The following is a 16,665-nucleotide window of genomic DNA, read 5'->3' as shown; positions in this document are numbered from 1 at the left end:
GCGTGCTGTCCGCTCGGCCGACCATGCCCAAACCTCCAGCACTTTTTACAGAGTCGAGGAGAGGAAATGTACTCCTGGACGGAGCACCTGGCACCAGCAAAAATGACAGACGGCGGAAGGGTCCTACCATCAACGGTAATCTTCACAACCCGATGGGGTTGACGGCGACGACCACGAGGGGGGACGAGTAAACGAGTCTACCTGGAGGACAGAATGGCCCTGGGCATCGAGGATATGACGAATATCCTCGTGGCAGTCCTGGAGATTCCGAACACCGGTAACAACATGGGGTAGGAGGAGTATAGTGCCAACACTGGCATTTATCCGAGCGATCTTGGAGATGCGAACAGGGGTCTCGCCAAGGCAGGACAAGGCGGCCAAGCGGGAGGCAGCATCCTGAGAAAGAGCAGCAACGACACTTGCACCGAGACGGGTGGGGTGGAAAGTAACAGAGGCATCTATGGAATCAACAAGGTGCCTATAAAGGGAGAAATCGTCAGGAAGCGCAGAATCAAGAGGGAGGAGATCAAAGAATTTGGCCCACGTAGCAGGACCAAACAAGGCCTGATACACATCAGCACGGGAAGGAATCGAGCGAGTGCGGCCGTGTCGAGAACGGCGTTGAGAACCCCCAGAGAGAAACGGGTTAAAAGTTGCAGTAGTCACAACTAGAGACTGAGCCGTGCCAGGGATAAGGTGGTCACCACTGGGGACTTGGGGCTCGACCCAACCACAGAGGAGGGAGGGGAGCCGAGGGGAGTAGTCAGGAGGGTCAAAGGAGGAGCAAGGTCGGGGCCCAACGCAGTGGGGACTACAGAGCCCGGTCTTCCAATACAGGCCGACTCGGGGGCTTGGTCGCCCACCCGACGAGCCTGAGAGGGTACAAGAGGAACATTCAACAACATAAATACGAAAAGAAACATTCATTCACGAATGTGCCCCCACACCCACCATGGAGCCATAATTAGAGGCAGGACACCCAACAAGAAGCTATCGCCGACCAAACAGGGGCCCCCTAGGGGTGCGTCGTGAGTATACGTCCCACAAACGCCACCTTAAGAACCGTCAGTCCGTCGAGATCGGGTTCAGTGACGAAAGGGGGATTGGCAATAAAAGGTTCCCCTCGCTCGAGACGTTGGGTACTACAGTTCTACAAGTGCAAGAGTATGCCTCCTCAAACATCCGGGCGTCAAAACAAAAGAAGGCCAAAAGAATGATCAACAGGCATAAGGTCAGCAGGAAATGACAACGAGAAAGGAGAAGAGGGGGGGGGGTTGAAAAACGAAAGAAAAGGAAAAGGAAAAGGCGTCCAGCAAAATTTGTGAGGACAGCAGCAGGAGCACAAGGCTACAAAAGGACAGGGGGACCGCCCCAAGGAGTATCGCACTCTGGCAGCCGCCCACCAAGCCCCTTTACGGCAGCAACGAGCTGGACAGGGAGGGGGTGCATGCGCCTAAGGAAATCTTCCCTAGGTGTTCCGTAAGCACTGCCCTTGGTAAAGCACTGTTGCATGAAGGGTTGCTTATTTTTTTTTTTTTCTGGGGGAGTTATTTTGATCTTTTGGGATGTAGATTGCACAGGTTAATGGCAATTAACCAGTCGATGGCAATTATGACCATACATACTCTAAATGTAAAGTGCTCATAGGTCATTGCTCCCTGCGCCTCTTTGAGGGGACCAGGTTCTGGTTTGTGGTTCCCCACAGGCAAAAGAACTCCTGTGACTGATCACCTCAAACTTATATAGCACATTTTAGTTCGGGTAGCTTCAGGGATTCTCCAGGGCTCACCCCAGAAAATGTAGTTTCATTACATTCAACGATGGTTTATTTTTAACTTTCCGCAAAATTTGCATTACTGTACCTGTAAAACACATCAGTATTGTATTGTTACACATGCTGGCAAATCATTCACACCAATTATAATAATTAGTAGGGGCTTTACTTATTATATACTAATCCTTGTTGTGCTCACTTTTAACCTACTTTGAACTGATCGTTGTATGTGGGACCCCACGTACTGCTCCATGATAAAACTAGTACCGAGTCCAGTAATTACCTAAGTGAAATTACCTAAGTGTAGTAACCCAAGTGTAGTTACTGGATTAGAGCTACGCTCGTGGTGTCCTGTCTTCCCAGTATTCTTTATCATAGAACTCACCTAGTTGTGCTTGCAAGGGGTTGAGTTTTGGCTCTTTGGTCCTGCCTCTCAACCGTCAATCTACTGGCATACAGATTCCTGAGCTTCTCAAGCTCTATTGTATCTAGATATCTACATTTGAAACTGTATGAAATCAGCTTTCACCACATCACTTCCTAGTGCGTTCCATTTACTAACTACTCTGACACTGAAAAAGTTCTTTCTAATGTCTCTGTGGCTCATTGGGTACTCAGTTTCCACCTGTGTCCCCTTGTGCATGTACCATCTGTGTTAAATAATCAATCCTTGTCTATCCTGTCAATTCCCCTGAGAATTTTGTATGTGGTGATCATGTCTCCCCGAGCTCTTCTGTCTTCCAGCGACATTAGATGCAGTTCCCTCGGCCTTTCCTCGTAACTCATGCCTCTTAGTTCTGGGACTAGCCTAGTGGCATACCTCTGAACTTTTTCCAGCATCGTCTTGTGCTCGACAAGGTACGGACAGGCTCCATGCTGGGAGTGAATACCCCAGGATTGGCCTTACATATGTATTTATTAACTTTTATTTATTTATATATACAAGAGTTCTTATATTCTTGAACAGCCACTAGTACGCGTAGCGTTTCGGGCAAGTCCTTAATCCTAAGTTTCCTGGAATACGACCCAGCGAAAAATCGTTTAACAACCAGGTACCCAATTTACCGTTGAGTTAAACAGAGGCTACTGTTATAATTTTGCGTCCAGTAAATCCTACCCCGGCCAGGATATGAACCCAGGCCAAAGCGCTCACGAAACACCAGGTGAGCATTTTAACCACTACACCATTCAAAAGGTGACACCTAGTGTTAACGCTTGCATCAGAGGAGCTCCAGGATATTTCAACAATCCTAAGTACTGTAGTACAAGTTAATGATAGTGAGTGGTGTCCCAAGGAACATAAAGGTATAGTGCTTTTGAAAAATAGGTGAGATAACAGGAATGTGTCAGGGGAAGTGAAAAAATTGGATGAGAAAAAGTTGCCCTAGTGTTCCAGTGCGGACAAGAACATTCAAGATGGCTGCCGGCAAGAGGAAAAACAAAACAGAGCTTGATTTTGGGGGATTCAATGAAAAAAAGCATTGATATAAGCAGTCTACACAACAAGTTGGCAAACTAGATACCATAGTGAACTCTCATGTAGAAATAATCAGTAAATTGAAAGAAAGTAATGACCATTTGTGTAGCAAAGTTTTATGTCTTGAGGGTTTAGTGAAGGACTTACACAACGACAAGAATCAATTGGAAACAAGTTGCAAAACCATGGAAGAGGAAAATAAACTCTTAAAAATAGCTTAGGAAGAAGTTAGAGCAAATTTAAACATAAATGACTACTATAGGTTAGGTAAGGAAATTCAACAGGAGAAACAGCTTTTGTCAGCACAGATGGAGGAAGTTACACAAGGAATAGAACAGTGCAAATAGGATATGCAACTCACCGATGCACAAGTGGCCAAGAAGGAAAAAATTGAAGAAGCAGTAAAGGAAGCCAAACACTGCAGCAACCAAGATAAAACAAACATTAGGTTGGAAGTGAGAAAGGAATTGGCATCTAATCCGAAGTTGGTGCAAAACACAGTTGATCGGAGTAAGTCCCTGATAATTTTTGGTTGCAAAGAAAAGGAGATAACATCTAGGTCAGAAAGAGCCGTAGAAGAAGCGAAAGTAGTAGATAAAATTGTTGGCCTCATGGAAGGTCTTACTACCATAGAGAATGTGTGCGAATACAGGAGAATAGGCAGGTACGTAAAAGGGAAAGATCGACCTTTGAGGATCACTCTAAATGGTGCCAAATAGAAGGAAGAAGTACTAAGGAATGCTAAAAACTAACAAAGTGATGAGGACGGGAAAGTGTGGTCATTAAGATGAGATCTTTCAAGAGAAGACAGAGAGAAGCTGAAACTAAACCTTGAAGAGGCAAAACGTCTAAATGAGAGCAGGAATGAAGAAGAAATAAGTTCTTTTTTCTACAAAGTGATAGAGGTAGGCAGGCCAGTAAAATGGTACAAAAAGACAAACCAACAAAATTGCTAGAGAGAGGGGTAGTGAAGAATAAGGAGGTTATCTTGAGATGATTTTGGGGCTTTAGTGTCCCCGCGGCCCGGTCTTCGACCAGGCCTCCACCCTCAGGAAGCAGCCCGTGACAGCTGACTAACACCCAGGTACCTATTTTACTGCTAGGTAACAGGGGCATAGGGTGAAAGAAACTCTGCCCATTGTTTCTCGCCGGCGCCTGGGATCGAACCCAGGACCATAGGATCACAAGTCCAGCGTGCTGTCCGCTCGGCCAACCGGCTCCCCTGGTGGAACAGGGGAACATGTTCCTGAAAATAGTATACATCAATGTAGATGGAGTGAGATCGAAGATACTGGAGTTAAGTGATGTAATACAGCTGCAGACACCAGACATTGTTGCACTCAAGGAGACAAAACTTGATGTTATTTTAAATGAAGTCATATTCCCAAGGGGCTACTCAATTTGGAGACGGGGCAGAAAAATTAGATAAGGCGGTGGCATTACTGTGCTGGTGAAAGAACATCTAAAGGTGAACGAAATAATGATTGCCAATCCACGAGAAATTGACATAATAGCACTAGAGATCTGCCATGAGGATGATAAACTAATGATCATAAATGCATATAGTCCCCTGCCAAGCAACACATGGACAAAGGAGGAGCTAGATAGTAAACGAGAGGGTCTTATAACAATAATGAGAGAGATTATAGCGAAAATGGATAAAGATAGATCAAGACTATTGATAGTCAGGGACTTCAACTTCAAATCCATAGACTGAGAAGCATATGAAGCTAGAACAGAGGATTTTTGGACCTGCAGATTTGTTGACCTCATCCTGGAAACATTCTTGTATCAACATGTTAAACAAGCTATGAGGATGAAGGAAGGGGACATTCCCTCCATGCTAGATTTTATATTTACCAGGAAGGAGGAAGAGATATTTGACATTCAGTACATTCTTCCCTTGGATAAAAGTGACCATGTCTTTTTGGGAATAAAGTATGCAATGCATTATAATCTGGAAGAAAATAAGGAGGTTGAAGCAGTTGAAAAACCCAACCTCAGGAGAGGACATTATGGCGACCTTAGAATTTTTTTTAGTGAGTATAACTGGACAGACTTGTTGCTAGGCAAGGAAGTAAATGAGATAAGCTTTAGACAATCTTACAGAGGCACTTCACAATATTAACTGGGATTCTGAATTCAATAATACCCATGATATAAATTCATTAGCTAACCTCTTCCTCTCCAAAACTCTAAGCCTCTACAACCTTCATTGTCCCCTTCTTACAAAGCAAGTAACTGACAAAAGATTAAACAATCCATGGCTCACAAATGGCATTCTCAACTCAATCAACAAGAAACATGAATATGAAAAGAAAGTTAGGATTGGCCTAGTTTCAAAGGAAGTAGCTAAAAGGTACTCATCAATGCTTACCAGTATCATAAGAAAGGCAAAACTTGCATATTATGTGAATAGATTCAATGAAGCAAAAGGCAACATGAAAAACACTTGGAAAACTATCTCTAGTATCCTAGGAACTAAACAACACTCACATAACCAAATAAAACTCTACAAGGATGGGGATATACCGTCAACTGATTTAGAAATGGCAAATGAATTTAATAGTTTCTTTTCATCGGTTGGCGCTAATCTTGCCAGTAAAATCCCACAGACTCAGACACATATTAACACATATCTCTCAGGCAGCTATCCAAACTCTCTTCTCCTTTCACCAATCAGCCCGGCAGATGTTGTGTCCATCATACACTCTCTAAAAACCAAGGCAGGGAACACCAGTGAAATTCCGTCCATTGTGTACAAGAGAGCCTCCCATGCCCTTGCCCCACTACTGTTCAACAAATCTATAGAGTGTCACACCTTCCCTGATATCCTCAAAAAAGCAAGAGTAACGCCAGTCCATAAAGGAGGCAATCCGGCGGACATAAACAATTATAGACCAATATCAAATCTACCCATTCTATCAAAAATATTTGAAAAAATTATTTACAAACAGCTCTATTCCTACCTCGTAAAATTCGACATACTCAGCCCCTGCCAGTTTGGCTTCCGGTCCCAAAAGAGTACCAATGATGCAATCATTAGTCTCCTTGACATTATCTACTCAGCCCTTGACAAAAATGAGTTTCCGATTGGACTCTTCATTGACCTAAGAAAAGCCTTTGATACTGTTAATCACAACGACCTCTTATTTAAACTCCAGCATTATGGAATCCGAGGCCTTGCCCTTGACTACATCCGATCCTATCTTAGTGACAGACACCAATATGTAGCCATCAATGATACAACTTCTTCCACTCTACCAATTACCGTTGGAGTGCCACAGGGCAGCATCTTAGGACCTCTTCTATTTCTTATATATATAAACGATCTGCCTAATGTCTCTAATATTCTCAAACCTATATTGTTTGCTGACGATACTACCCTTATCTACTCAAACCTCAACCCACATACACTAAATAATGTTGTGAATAATGAATTAAAAAAAGTCCACTTATGGATGTCAACGAACAAACTAACATTAAACATCGAAAAGACTTACTACATCTTATTTGGAAGCAAATCATCAAATGCAATTCAGCTACAGATAGACAACATTAACATCAGTAATAAAAATGATGGCAAGTTTCTTGGCCTATTCCTAGACAAGAGACTCAACTTCAGCACCCACATTCAACACATAACTAAGAAAGTCTCTAAGACAGTTGGTATACTCTCCAAAATCAGATATTATGTTCCTAACTCTGCTCTCCTCTCACTATATTATGCACTAATCTACCCCTATCTTAATTATGGTATCTGTGCATGGGGGTCTACCACTGCAAACCACCTTAAGCCCATCATCACACAGCAAAAATCTGCTATCAGAATAATAACTAACTCTGCTTTCAGACAACACTCAGCTCCCTTGTTTAAATCTCTAAACTTGCTAAATATTAACTCCCTCCACACATTCTCTTGTGTCAACTACATTTACAAAACCCTGTTCTTAAATGCAAACCATGCTCTGAAACTCTCCCTGGACAGATGTAATAGGACCCATTATCACCACACCAGAAATAAATATCTCTTTGATATCCCCAGGGTCAAACTTAATCTGTGTAAACACTCTATGCAAATTAAGGGACCTAGTCTATGGAACTCACTCCCTAGTGAATTGAAAAACTGTAAAACTCTTGCCTTATTTAAAAGCAAAACCAAAAAGTACCTAACTTCATCTATTTAGTTTCCTACACTGAGCTTTAAATTTGCTCTGTACCTAGTGGTACCCAATCTCCTAATTTTTATGTAATATCAAACAACCTTATCATTGTGTTCATTGCTGTCTTCTTTTATGTGCTAGCCATATGCTGTATTGTGACTACCAATTTTTGTCAACTACCATTCAAGCTGTCATTGCAATCAATCTTATATTGTTTCTGCTGTATTGTGCCTACCAATTTGTTGTCAACTACCATTTTAAGCTGTCATTGCAATCAATCATAGCTACCTATGTGCTTTAATATACTGTACCTATAATTTTCTCTCATCTTTTTTTTTTTCATTCCATGTAATCTGTTATTTTTTTGTCTATAAATTTTGCAAGTATTTACCTCCTTAAAATTTTCTTAGATTAAGGACCTGCCCGAAACGCTGCGCGTGCTAGTGGCTTTACAAGACTGTAATTACCATAATTGTATCCTCACATTCCTTATGTACATTCTTGTATATGCATAAATAAATAAATAAATAAATAAAAGATGTATGTCAAGTTTTGTGAAATATATGATAAAGGCACAAAAAAATATATACCAAAACAGAGATGCAGAACTAGGAAACAGGATTGGTTCAATAGTAATTGTGAGAGGGCCAGAGACCAAAAGACACAAAAATGGAATCAATATAGTAAGAGGCCAAACCCCCAACCATACCGGCGATACAAAGATGCAAGAAACAACTACACGGCAGAGAGGAGAAGGCAGAAAGAAATTTTGAAAAAGGGATTGCAGACAAATGTAAAACAGAACCAGGTCTATTCTATAAATTCATAAACAACAAATTGCAGGTAAAGGATAATATTCAGAGGTTGAAAATGAGAAACAGATTCACAGAAAATGAAAAGGAAATGTGTGAAACATTAAACAAAAATTTCCAAAGTGTGTTTGTACAAAATGAAATCTTCAGGGAACCAGACACAATAAGAATTCCAGAGAACAACAGAGCACATAGAGGTGTCTAGAGACAAAGTGGAAAAAATGCTCAAAAAGCTAAGTAAGAACAAAGCAGTTGGTCCAGATGGAGTTTCACCATGGGTTCTGAGAGAATGTGCACCTGAGCTCAGCATTCCACTTCAACTGATTTTTCAGGCATCCCTGTGTACAGGAGTTGTAGCTGATGTGTGGAAAAAAGGCTAACATAGTTCCAATCTACACAAGTGGCAGCAGGGAAGACCCCCTTAATTATAGACCTGTATCCTTGACAAGTGTCACAGTCAAAATATTGGAAAAAATAATTAAAACTAAATGGGTAGAATACCTGGAGAAAAAGATATAATATCAGACAGACAGCATGGTTTTCAATCTGATAGATCCTGTGTAATGAAATTACTCAGTTTCTATGATCGAGCCACAGAGATTTTACAGGAAAGAGATGGTTGGGTTGACTGGATCTATCTGGACCTAAAAAAGGCTTTCGACAGAGTTCCACATATGAAGTTGTTCTGGAAACTGAAATATATTGGAGGGGTGACAGGTAAGCTTCTAACATGGATGAAAAATTTCCTGACAGAAAAATGAGGGCTGTAATCAGAGGCAATGTATCGGATTGGATGAATGTCACAAGTGGAGTAGCACAGGGTTCAGTTCTTGCAACGGTGATGTTCATTGTCTACATAAATGATCTACCAGGTGGTATACAGAATTATATGAACATGTTTATTGATGATGCTAAGATAATAGGGAAGATAAGAAACCTAGATGATTGTCATGCCCTTCAAGAAGATCTGGACAAAATAAGTAAAATGGAGCAACACTTGGCAAATGGAATTTAAATTGAATAAATGCCATGTTATGGAATGTGGAATTGGAGAACATAGACCCCACCCAACCTATAAATTATGGGAGAAATCTTTAAAGAATTCTGACAAAGGGATCTAGGGGTGGTTCAAGACAGAAAACTGTCACCTGAGGACTACATTAAGAACATTGTGCGAGGAGCCGCCTATGCTACACTTTCTAACTTCAGAATTGCTTTTAAATACATGGATGGAAAAATACTAAAGAAATCGTTCACGACTTTTGTTAGACCAGAGCTGGAATATGCAGCGGTTGTATGGTGCCCATATCTTAAGAAACACATCAACAAACTGAAAAAGGTGCAACGACATGCCACTAAGTGCCACTACACATAAGGGGCATAACTGGCCGACCCCTCACAGTGTTCAAGAGAGAACTGGATAAGCACCTCCAAAGGATACCTGATCAACCAGGCTGTGACTCATACGTCAGGCTGCGAGCAGCCGCGTCCAACAGCCTGGTTGATCAGTCCAGCAACCAGGAGACCTGGTCGACGACCGGGCTGCGGGGACGCTAAGCCCCGGAAGCGCCTCAAGGTAACCTTAAGGTAAGTGGCTCCCGGAACTGAAGGACAAGAGCTACGAGGAGAGGTTAGAGGTATTAAATTTGCAAAACTAGATGATAGAAGAAAAAGAGGCGTTATGATCACTACATACAAAACATTAACAGGAATCAATAAAATTGATAGGGAAGAATTCCTGAGACCTGGAAGTTCAAGAACAGGAAGTCATAGATTTAAACTCACGAAACAAAGCTGTTGGAGAAATATAATAACATTCTCTTTTATAAATGGAGTGGTAGATGGTTGGAACAAGTTAGGTGAGAAGGTGGTGGAGGCCAAAACCATCAGTAATTTCAAAGTGTTATATGACAAAGAGTGCTGGGTAGACAGGACACCACGAGCGTAGCTCTCATCTTGTAACTACACTTGGGTAATTACCACGGGGACTGCAAAATGGTGTCAGGTGTTGTTTGGGCGACTGTGCCTTGATAGTATATGTGTTGTCCGTCCTTACCAAGGGGAGTGCTAACCTCCTCTCCTTTCGTACAACATGAATATCTACATATCACCATGTGATATACATGATTCTGAAAGATTCCTTACACAGGATTCTGAAGGCAGTTCTGATGTTTGCCAACCTCACATATGCCACCGATGTTATTCTTCTGATGTGGGCTTCAGGGCATAGGTTTGGCGTGATATCAACTCCTAGATCTTTCTCTCTGTCCGTTTCGTGAAGGACTTCACCTCCCATTCAGTATCCAGTGTCTGGCCTCCTATTTCCTCTACCAAGCTTCATTACCGTACATTTACTTGGGTTGAACTTTAGTAGCCATTTGTGGGCTACTAGTGGGAGTCCACTAATGACTGTTCCATGACAAAACTAGTACTGAGACCACTAGGACTCCACAAGTGACTGCTCCATAATGAAACTAGTTTTGATACCAATGGGTCCCCATTAATGACTGCACTATTCGGAGTTTCCACATTATGGCTGTTTGTATTTTTCTTAAAACAAAAATCTCTCTCATCCATTATTTTGCTCATACTAGTTTTTGATAAAAAAAAAAAAATTAACGAAGCCTTGGAAAATGTTGTCAACTCATCCTTTATCAATATGTATAAACTTAATGCTCTGCAAATTTGATTCACATGATCTTGTTTATTTGAAATAAGCAAGATCTTGTTTGACTGTTGGCAAAATATTGCTCTCAAGATGCTTTGCTCATTTTTCTCATGTATTTATCCAGTGCTTTTGATAATTATGCTTAGTAGTATTGCAGGCTAATCATTGTCAACAATTGGCCATTTCTCGTTTTTATGGGGTGAGGAGACAACTGACCAAATAAAAATAGAAGAGTATTGTAGGGAAGGAAGGTCAATTAAGAAAAAAAAAAACACACACACTCATCCATTCATCATACCTTTCACACTAACCAGCATCACGTAGAATCAGCACCATTCCACTTCAGCAAAACATCCACAGCAGTACCCCCACCGCTTCATACGACTAGGTGCAGCGTGCTTCCCGTGATTTGTCATCTAAAAAAATACGTTAAACAGTCACTCCTTAATCAAATGATTTCTGCATAGACTTATTCCCCTAACACTTCTCATGTAGTATCCACACTCAATCCCTGCTCTCTCTGACTCATTCACTCACCATGTTTGTTCATCTTGAAATGTGCTCAAAATAATTCCCATTTTCTGGGAACAGGAAGCCTGTACTGTATTTAGGCTTGTATCGAGTTATTTTCCCTATGGTTGAACTACAGACCTTTCCCCAAGATACATCCAAAAATAGTTGCCAACCTTTTACCGTTTGGTGAACAGTACCTTTTGTTTGATTGATTTGGTAAATATCTATCATGTGAAAGAAAAACATGCCCATCCAGTTTTTTAGGTTACGAGCAGGATTTGCTCAGAAAATTTGTATCGGGATACGAGCGTTGCCTCAGGATATGAGGGTGTTGATACACGTACAGGCCAACCTAGTGCGTGGTGGCACAGTGATCGTCGCTCAGTTTACCAGTGCCTCGCGCCCAGTGACTATCCTGCCTCAATTCTTCACCAGGATTTACAGTGTTTTGTTGGATATTTGGCCATTTGAACATAAAAGTTGTTATTATATATCTCGCCATGGGTCCCAAGAAAGTCAGTGGTAAGGTTCAACCTAAGAAAATAGTTGTGATTAGAGGCAGTAGAGGATGTCCCTTCCTCATTAAGAAAATGTGTGAAGTATGGGAAGAACTGCAAAGTTTTGTTGAAAAAATTCACTCAGATAAAGCTGTAGCAGGGCGTTGCATTGACCTTTTAAATGACAATGTGATGTCTTACTACAGACAAGTGTTAAAATTTAAGAAAAAACAAGTATCTTTAGACAGATTCTTAGTAAGACAAGCAAGCAGTGAGCCTCAAGCAGGTCCTAGTGGTATGCAGGCAATGATGCACTCACTGGCTGATGTTATAATGGAAAGGGATTCCACTTCCAAACAGTAACACCTCTCCTCCTCCCCCCTCCTCACCATCTTCCATATGCCAACAGCAGTCATTAGCAAGGATAAGTAATAACTTGAACATAGTTTTGTAGTGTAGCTTTCAATGAATTAGGTATAAAATTTAGTTTGAAGTAAGGTTTTTGGGTAGTGAAGAACGGATTAATTCATTTCCCATTATTTCTTATGGGGAAATTAGCTTCGGTTTACGAGTTTTCGGATTACAAGCCGTCTCCAGGAACGGATTTAACTCTTAAACGAGGTACCCCTGTGTATGTATGTATGTATGTATGTATGTACGTATGTATGTGTCAATTTTAATTTTATGACTTATTACCTTTTGCAAAAAGCATCTTTTCCTGAGACTTTCATCCTTTTCAATACTCTATTAAAATCACAAATGTGTTTCAAATTGCCCATTTCAACCACTAACTTGACCCTTCAAGGGTTATCTTCTTGCATTCATTCATAAGAGTAGGCACTTCACTCTTTAATACAGCACAGTACTGGGGCTAATGCAGCGGGACGCTAAGCCCCGGAAGCACCTCAAGGTAAGCTCACTACCTGCATCTTACCCTTATTTTTCCCAACCAGGGACTTCATTGGCCAGTTACTTTCCCTCCCTGACTTGCATTACCCTCAACTTCCTTTGCTCAAAATCCTACTGCTTCACAGCCTAGGAATTGAAACAGATCAACCACTTTTAAAACCTTTCCTTTTATTCCTATTTTACACACCATTTCCTTGCTTATATCCTCATTTAGATTTAGCAGTCTTCTCTCACAAAATTCAACACACATTTCAATTAATCTCTATTCTGTATACAATATCTCTATACTGTAGTATATTTTTTCCAGAAATAAATCTTCTAGATGATTCAAATTAAAAATAATGTATACTTTTCCGTCCTGCACATGGTAGCTATTCCCAGGATCCAGTATTACAGTTGGATTCACTCTCGACTCACAATCGAGGATCCTGGGTTTAATTCCTGGGCAGAACAGAGATGATTGAGCACGTTTCCCTCCACCTGCTCTTCACCTAACTGTAAATAGGTACTTGGTAGCTAGGAAATTGTTGTACTCACCTAGTTGTGTTAGTGGGGGTTGAGCTTTGGCTCTTTGGTCCCACCTCTTGATGGTTAATCAACTGGTGTACAGATTCCTGAGCCTATTGGGCTCTATCATATCTACATTTTAAAGTGTGTATAGAGTCTGTCTCCACCACATCACTGCCTAATGCATTCCAATTATTAACTACCCTGAGGCTAAAAAAATTCTTTCTAGTGTCTCTATGGCTCATTTGGGTACTCGGTTTCACCTGTGTCCCCTTTTGTTTGTGTTCCACCCATGTTATCATAGTTTGTGTTTGTCCACCCAGTCAATTCCTCTGAGAATTTTATAAGTGGTGATCATGTCTTCCCCTACTTTTGTGTCTTTCAGGGACATGAGGTTTAGCTCCCATAGCCTTTTCTCGTAACTCATACCTCTCCGTTCTGGGACCAGTCTAGTGACATACCTTTGATTTTTCTCTAACTTTGTCTTGTGTTTAGCTAGGTATGAACTCCAGGACTGGTCTGACATAAATGGTACACAAGGTTCTGAATTATTCCCTATACAAGATTCTAAAGGTAGTTCTTATGTTGGCCTATATAACATATATACAGCTGATGATATTCTTTTGATGTGGGCTTCTGGGGACAGGTTCACTGTGATATTAACCCTCAGATCTTTCTCTCTGACTCTTGCAGGATTTCACTTCCCAGATGGTACCTTGTGTTCAGCCTCCTGCTCCCTTCACATAATTTCATTACAGTACTTTACACTTACCTGAGTTAAACTTTAGTAGCCATTTTCTAGACCATTCATTCAGTTTGTCTAGGTTGTGTGTAGTTGCATCCTGGGAAGGATCAGCAGCTTAACATTTGGGGGACCTCGCTACACGGCTAAAGAAATTACCTAAGTGTAATTACAGGATGAGAGCTACACATGTGGTGTCCTGGTTTTTCCAGAACTCATTTTTATATAATACTTTAAACCACTGTTGGTTTTAGCCTCCACCACTTTGGTATATTTAATGCCTATAACCTCATAGCTCTTGTTTTTCAGTTTCATAAGGCATTTAGCTGCACATCTTTGCCCTTTTCAAGTTTAATGATTTTCTTCTTGAGACATCGGCACCATACAACTGCTGTATATTCCAACTTTAGTCTCAATAAGGTCATGAACAATTTCTTCAATATTGCACCATCCATGTACTTGAAAGCAATTCTAAAATTGCAGAGCATAGCATACATTCCTAGCACATTGTGTGTGTGTAATTTTCTAAGTGTAATTACAGGAAGAGAGCTGCACTTATGGTGTCCCGACCTCCCAATACTCTTTGTCATATGATGGTTAGAAACTAATGATGGTTTTGGTTTCCACAAACCCCTCACCTAACTTGTGAGGGGTTGGTGGACATCAACTTAAAACTAAAAAACTCAGGTTAGATAGGCCAACATAGGCCAACATAGGCCAACATAGATAGGCAGGCCATGTAGTCACAATGCATGACTGCCAATTGCCAAAATGGCTGCTATTTGGAGAATTATGTCAGGGCAGGCATTCAGTTGGGGATGGGGGTTAGAAAAAACATAAGAACTTATGAATAAAGGTAATTTCAGAAGGCATATTGGCCCATACAAGGCAGCTCCTATTTATAACCACCCAATCCCGCTCATATACATGTCGAGCCCACATGTGAAACAATCAAGGGACCCCACCTCTACCACATTACGTGGTAATTGGTTCCACAAATTAACAACCCTGTTACTGAACCAGTATTTACCCAGGTCTTTCCTAAATCTAAACTTACCCAATTTATACCCACTGTTTCATGTTCTGTCTAGTGTTGATACTTTTAATACCCTATTAATATCCCTTTTGTTATGCCCATTCATCCACTTATACACATCTATCACGTCACCCCTAATTCTTCACCTTTCTTGATAATGTAATTTAAGCTTTGTCAATCTTTCTTCATATAACAGGTTTCTAATTTGGGGGATTAACTTTGTCATCCTAGACTGGATGCGTTCTAGTGAATTTATATCCATTCTACAGTATGGCGACCAAAACTGAACTGCATAATCTAAATGGGGCCTAACCAGAGCAAGATACAGCTGAAAAACTCCACCAGGTGTCTTGTTACTAACGCTTCAATTAATAAATCCCAGTGTCCTATTTGCCTTATTACGAACATTTATGCATTGATTTTTTGGTTTTAAATTCTTACTAATCATAACTCCCAGATCCCATTCACAATCTGACTTCTCAATCTCAACACCATCTAGCTTGTATCTTTTAACTGTATCATCATTACCTAACCTCAAAACCTTACATTTGTCAGCATTAACCACTATGCTGCACCAACCAACAAATGTTGTTCTGAGAGTTGTGCTTTTTTTTTAATTAGGCTATATTTTAATGTTTTTTAATGTTTTCATCACTCTTTGTGCTTTTGAAATGAAAATGGTTGACTTTGGAAACTTCTTGACATTAACTTTACCTGAACATTTATAAAAACAACAAAAATATGTCCTTAACAATTGCACTATGAAGTTTTTGCCAAAAACAGGTGCACACTGCAGGGGTTAAACTGCACATCTGCTAATCGTTTGACCATTTCAAAACTCTATTTAGATCATCTTGAAGTGATAGAGAGTCCTTTCCATGCTTATTTCCCTCCCAATTTTTGTATCATTGGCAAATTTGCAAATACTGCTGCTGAAACCTGAATCTAAATTATTTATATATATTATGAGTAACAGATGTCCCAGGACAGAGCCTTGAGGCACTCCACTTACATCATTTTCCCACTCTGACTTAAACCCCATTTATACTAACTCTGTTTCCTTTGGTATAGCCATGCCCTAATCTAACTTATATAGCACCCCCAATACCATGAGCCTCTATCTTTTTAATCCGTCTTTCATGTGGAACTGTATCAAAAGCCTTGCTATAGTCAAGGTACACAATATCACAAACCTGACCACTATCAACTGCCTCAACTATGCTGGAGTAAAATGATAGCAAATTTGTTAAATATGAACTACCATTTGTAAAACCATCTTGTGAATCATTTATTAATTTATGTTTTTCAAGATGAAGACGAATGGTATTTGCAATTATTGTCTCTTATTTGTCTGGTTTGCGCTTCAGAGGGTTCGGGTCACTCGGTGCTCTACCATCCAGCTCCATTCGGACTGTTCTCTGGTGGTTCTTTGCCGGAACCATAGGGTTTCTCTTAGGTGTTTGACCTTTGGGGTTGGTCCCTTCGAGTGGCTCGTTTGCTGGATTCTCAGGGTTTGGCTAGCAGTGAGGTTCATGTCTGGGGTTTGTCCTGCGTCCTGGCGGATAGC

General features: G+C 40.8%; 1 protein-coding gene and 1 non-coding gene across 5 annotated transcripts in view; both read right to left on the bottom strand.

Moving 5' to 3' along the window:
• LOC123769351 (potassium voltage-gated channel subfamily KQT member 1) overlaps nucleotides 1–16,665 on the bottom strand; it is an 874,235-nt gene that overhangs the window by 63,114 nt on the left and 794,456 nt on the right. The gene's annotated exons all lie outside the window — the stretch shown is intronic.
• LOC123769418 (U6atac minor spliceosomal RNA) lies at nucleotides 10,217–10,320 on the bottom strand. Its single transcript, XR_006774249.2, has one exon. It is a non-coding gene; the product is annotated as a U6atac minor spliceosomal RNA (small nuclear RNA).

The sequence above is a fragment of the Procambarus clarkii genome, chromosome 66, assembly GCF_040958095.1.
Source record: "Procambarus clarkii isolate CNS0578487 chromosome 66, FALCON_Pclarkii_2.0, whole genome shotgun sequence".
NCBI classification, from domain to species: Eukaryota; Metazoa; Arthropoda; class Malacostraca; order Decapoda; family Cambaridae; genus Procambarus; species Procambarus clarkii.
Note: the sequence above shows the minus strand (reverse complement) of the source record. Positions and strands in the feature narration are given on the sequence as shown.